The sequence below is a fragment of the Saccostrea echinata genome, unplaced genomic scaffold (assembly GCF_033153115.1).
Source record: "Saccostrea echinata isolate AGI-Se365-2 ecotype Australia unplaced genomic scaffold, CSIRO_AGI_Sech_v1 ptg000036l, whole genome shotgun sequence".
Taxonomy (NCBI): Eukaryota; Metazoa; Mollusca; class Bivalvia; order Ostreida; family Ostreidae; genus Saccostrea; species Saccostrea echinata.
This window is the reverse complement of record NW_026889785.1, coordinates 5,303,886-5,310,111: the sequence shown is the minus strand read 5'-3', so window position 1 is coordinate 5,310,111 and position 6,226 is coordinate 5,303,886. Positions and strand designations below refer to the sequence as shown.

Below are 6,226 nucleotides of genomic sequence, written 5' to 3'. Positions count from 1 at the left end.
TGTTAATGAGTGTAAGTCCATGTCCAACACATGGCAATTTACACATTTAAATAATTGATGGAAAGAAAAAAAATATGCGCAGTTTGAAATTCTGTGCAGCGGTTTATGAGGAGTTGCGCTGACAAAAAACAGGACTGACGGACGACTGACTGACGGACGGGTTAAAAACATTATACTCCCCCGCAACTTGCATTTCAGTGATACTGCTGCCCTGATGCTTTGCCTTGATTGTCTTCTGTTCCTTAAACTGGAACAGTGGGAAGATTCTCTCCATCTGTTGTGGAGTTACGTCATACACACTTTCCCCGATCAAAATGGACATGTTTTCCCTTTGAAGACATATATCAAATACAAATTATGATGAATATTAAAATATGTGTAGATTTTGTACCAAATATCCTGTTTAACAAGTAAACTGCATCATTGACATCCATATCATGCAGAGTTCTCAGTATAACTGTATTAAAACCATATAAACAAACTGAATACTATACTTACTCATCAAAACACGCAGCCTGAATGCACACCTCAACTGATTCCAAGTCTTGTTCCTTCTATGGTGCAAGGTCCTGTAACCTTTCAATTTGGAATTTGGTGGCAAAATTTAGTAATATTGATGTCTTTAATTAAGTTTTACTGTTAAACATGTTAAATATAGAGTTACAGTTACTTTGAGTGCTTAATCCCTATTCACATCTTTATGAATCAAAAAATATCTCAACATTTAAGTTTTTCAAAAGATAAAAAGCACTGAAAAATTCAATCTGCATACCAATTGGAAGTTTGTACCTAACCTTTGGAGGAAAAAAGAGTAAACTTTCAATTGGGACATGGTCCTTTTACACTATCTGAATGCAAGGGTTATTAAGCCCTGATGTCACTTTATTATTCAAATATTAAAATATGCCTCCACTGTGGTGGACACACTTGAATTTAATGATACTCTTCCATTATATATGTTCACAGCAGCTTAACAGAGCATTGCAACCTTGTAACAAGGTTGACTTTACTATCACCCCACATTTTGATGTCTACTTCACCCGACCTGTCGCCAATGGTGATGATTCTCTGTTTTGAGTTCGGGGTTTCAAGGACTTCTGTTGTCTGTTGAATTAAAACATATGTTCAATATGGTAGCAAATAACTCCTTGCAAAATCCCAAATGGGAGTGATATTGGTCGTTGGTACATGTAATGCCCACGGCGAGTAGGAGTTTTATTAGAATTTTTTAGAACCTAACCATTGTTTAATTCTTCTACTAACCATCATCATCGGCGACTTCGGTTCGCACCCGAGTACGTACTAGAGTTGCAACCGAACACTGGTAGTTTTTACTCAAGTTACGTCACATGACCTTATGAACTTCACCCGATCTAACCAAGCCATGCGGTAGGTTCAGTCGACTTCAAGATGGCGTCCAATACGCACGAAACAGGACTGTAAGTTTGATTTTTTCGTAATTTTCATTTAATTATAATGAAATGTAGGACTATATAACTTAACACTGTTTATTATAAAAGAAGACATGCACATATCTCCTCGTTCATTTATTAAACAGTTTATTTCCTTGCAATGTGACAGTGATAACTTTTGACCGAGAGTGACTGATTTTTATTTTTTAAGTTGTTAAATATTAAGAACAAAAAAAACACCAACAAAAATATAATAAAAAATAACAAGAAAAAAAATAAACTGTCAACACATGAATTGATGTATTAAAAGGACCTGTTAAAATAAATTGTTAACATGTGAATAGACATTAAAAAAGAATTGCTTTCAAAATAAAATTGTCTAATTGAAAGTTGCACTGTATATGTGTATCGAACTCGTACCATCCTGTACGAAATTTTGAGGCGGAATAGGCACGGAACCCGCACGAGTTTTTAAAAAACCGTACGGATTCTGCATGTCCAAGACACGGACACGGAGTCTGAAAGTTAGGAATCCTCACTCATAGAAACCCATGTGGAGGCACGGAATCTGTGTCCCAGGGAGACGGATTTTATTGGAAGCGGGTTTAGAAATAGAAGATGAATAATATGGAATATGTCTTAAATTGCAATTTAACATATTCAGAATGTATCACTACTCCAGGTCCCAAACCCATATGCACTCTGAAACATTTCCCTGGCTGTATGAAACTGAAGTTTTCCAATTCAAGTTTCTTTTCAGTTTTGTAAAATTATTAGTTTATTAAGACCTAATTATAAATCCAAGAACAAAACAAACTCATTTTAATCCTTCCTTAAACACTGGAGTTATGGAGTTATTACAATCAATCATGTTTTAACAAATTGCTCTGGACAGTTTTGTGCTCCTGTTTTGAGAGATAATTACCTTGAGTAGAACTGAAAGGCTTCTTAGGTTTGATATTATTATCCATTTCTGTACTGTATCTGTTTGTATCATATGGTATATACTGATAAGCTGCAAAGCTTAAAGTAACAATAACGACGAAAGATATCCTAACCAACAAGGGGTACTACATGCCAATATGAATGAAATATGTAGCTATTTCTTATTTCCCAGTATTTCCCGGGAAATACCAGTAATTCCCTGTAATTACCAGTATTTCCCACTGTCCTGGGAAATATAAGTATTTCCCAGTTTTTTGCCAACCCTGGTATTTAGTACATGTAACTGTAAATTGTGTGCGTCAGTCAACTAGTACTACACTCACAAATACTTGCTTCTATCATTTTGTTCAATCAAAGAGATACATTTTTTTCATTTCCCAATGAGGCAGAAACGTTTTCCATTTAATTCACTATTTTTTTTTTTAAGAATTTTGCTCTGCACTTTGTTACAGCATGGTTATTTCTTTACATTTCAGACCCAGCTCTTAAGGAGGAAATCTATAAAGCTGCAATTTCTAAAGAGCAACCCAATTCTAGCAGTTACGGTAACAATGCAGTTTGTTCCCCTGAAGATGAGGATTGTAACACACTAGTACCTAAAGCTGAAAAGGTACTAAATTTTGGCTTACTGTTAACATTGAATAGAAAGTTTATGCAAGTGAATTTTCAAATCATGATTCACATTTTCTTCTCAACCAATTGTAAATTTGATTCATCAATAACACACATGAAATGGGATACTACATTTTTCAAGTAAATAATTCTCATTGTCTTTCTTGTAACAAGCATTTTTATGCAGATCCATACTTGGAAAGACAATGAAGAGAAGGATCTAATATCGATAAGATCAGAGATGGAAGACAAGTTTCAAGATGTCAAAAATCATGACATTTTTTGGGCACAAATAACAAAGACCCTTAACTCTCACAAAGTTCCTGTTACAATAAATCAAGTTAAAAACAAGTGGAATTTAAAAAAAAAAAACGTATAAAAAAGTTGTTGATGACAATCAAAAAACTGGAAACAAGAAGACAACTTGGAAATATTTCGAAGAGTTCAACTCATTGTACGGTAATAGGGCCACTACAACTGCAAAAATAACGTACGACAGCTCAAAAGGGACAATAAACAGTCCCAAATCTGATGCAAGTCCCAGTGAGGCCGTTTTGCCATCAACATCCCTAAGAGAAAAACCTTAAATAGCCAGACTGATCATAGCGACTTTGATTCTAAAAAAAAAAAAAAAAAAAAAAACTTGAAAAAAGGTACTTTATCAACGTCTTTGAAAAACTAACAGCTCAAGGTGATGAGATGATTGAGGAAATGAAAAAGCAACATGCAGCAAAAATGGAGCGCTTTGATAAACTGTTAAAGAGACTGACTTTGCCTGGATCTTGGCTTAACAAAATACCAGTATTGGGTATATGTATTGTTTGTTGTGATATTGGTGAAAATGTTTTGATAGTGCAGGTAGCTTCTTCTTACTATTGAGAAAAGTGGGATTTTTTTTAAGTTGCCAAAAAGTAAATTAAATGTATTTCTATCTCCCAGTAATTCTATAATTCAATTTTGTCATGCATATTTTGTTTATATTTTTCAAAGGTTCCAATGTTTCATTATAGTTTGAAATTTGATGGTTTCTCTTTAAAATGGTGAGTTTTAACAGTAATAGAAATATTACTATGAAGAATGTACATTTATTTATTCTCATATTTCTTTAGTCATAGATATGACACCTATGTACAACTTGTTAATTATTTTATTGTTATTATATAATTAGCTCACCTGAGCCGAAGAATCAGGTGAGCTTTTCTGATCACATTTTGTCCGGCGTTGTCTGTCTGTAATCTTTTCCCATTTTTCGACTTTTTCGCAAAATTTTAAAAAAGTAAGTATATGGGGGTTGTAAAACTAAAAAAATCTAACTATATATGAGAGTAAAACATTGTGTGAATACAAGAACAATAGATTTTTCTATTTCTCTTAAAATAGAGTTTTAAAATTCAATATTAATGCAGACATTACTTTTTTCAGATTGGTGAGCTCGCAAAAACAAGCACTACGTCTTGAAGAGGGATCCAACTGGCAATGGAAAGTCGCTCTGCCCTTCTGACCCTTTGGGGAGAAAGGTCAGAGCAAACCAACATAACCCTCGGGGTCATGTATGATATAATAGCCCTCAAGGCCGCGAATTAATTTCGCGGCCAGAGGGCTTATTGCTCTACACCTTCAACAACGTTCACGGTAAATAAATATGTTTAAATAAATTACTTATGATTATTTGATTTATGGAAACCTAAAAGTTATATTTAATAAAAATTAAGGAATTTCAATGAATTAATGTACACACACATAAATTATTTCTAGATGGTGGAAAAAGCAGAGTTAAAGAAGAAAAATTTTGGAGGAGTAGTTGAGTCGATTTCTTTAGACAGGAATACATTTAGTCTTACACGGTAGATGAGGACATTGTCTATTGTTTTATATTGACAACCTCAACAGAAATTTATCAATCCTATTTTGGACTTGAAATTGAGTATTATTTTCTAAAACTTAGTTTTTCATGGAAAAAATATTGTAAAATAAATTGCGCAGGAAAAAAGGTACAAGAAGTATGTTCTATACTTTTTCTTTTCTTTTTTGCAATGGCGGTACGGCTTTGTAGGTGCACGTGGTAGAAAAATTGAGTTAAAAATCTATCTACAACAATTTTATTTACATACAGAATTTTATCGTACAACGTTAGTTCTATGGCAACAAAATTCATTCTCATAAAAAAATATTTCTTCCTTTTTTAGTTTATAATGAAAGAATTTATATTTCTACTGGAAATATAGATTACCGTTTTTCGTTCTTTCATGTGTAATAATTTACATGTATATTATTAACCGAGTAAAAGAAAACAACAAAAATTTAATTTATTACAACAAAAATCATTGAGTTATTTATCATTACCGTGTCCTGAAAAAAATTAATATAACTTTGTGTATGATTACTATTTCAATAACGTTACATAATTATTTAAAATTATTACACCTACTTCATTTCAACTGAAAAGAAAAATAAAATCTAAATATTAAGTTAATTTTCATTCTTTCATCCATGTTAATTATGTCACAGAATCACTATACAAGGAGAAAAAAATTAAATCTTTGAAAGACTGAATAATATTTTCCTTATCTTTCAGACACATTTGTTGTACATAAAATAATTATATGACATTCATTGTTTTGTAAAAACAAATTCAAAATTTCAAAATCGTTTTCCTACCTCAGTAATTTAAGCATTGGTGAAAAAATTCTGATGTTTGGAGGTCCGTGTTTGCTGTGCTCCTATTTTGTATTGTATAATGGACTTTTGAGCTTGAATACTGTTCGTTATCTCCATATATTTCATTAGCAAAGAAGTACTAAAGTTTACTATAGTTAACTATACTTTACTATAGTTAAATATAGTAAATCAACGTTTTCACTATAGTAAAACAAAGTATATATATTGTGAATTTAGGTCGTCATTTATATATAAAAAGAAGTCGCCGCGTGGCGCAGTGGTTAGAGCGTCTGCTCTAGAGTCCCGAAGTAAGGAGTTAATCCTTAGTTGCGGGTTCGAATCCCACTGTGGGACGTGGAGACCGGTCCTTCGGATGAGACCGTATAAACCGAGGTCCCGTGTCGCAGTAGGTGCTGGCACAAAAAAAGGTCCCTCACTGCTCAATGGCCGTAAGAGCCGAGTATAGGACAACATTTTGCAGCTCTCCACCGGCAAGTGGTGGCGTCTCCATATGAGTGAAAAATTCTCGAGAGGGACGTTAAACAACATACAAACAAAATATATATATATACAAAAAATTTACAAGCACTTTTTTTTAA

The 6,226-nt window shown here is 33.1% G+C and overlaps 1 pseudogene; it reads left to right on the top strand.

Moving 5' to 3' along the window:
• The first annotated feature begins 1,162 nt into the window (after window positions 1-1,162).
• LOC133199791 (uncharacterized) lies at window positions 1,163-3,848 on the top strand (annotated as a pseudogene).
• The last annotated feature ends 2,378 nt before the right edge of the window (window positions 3,849-6,226 follow it).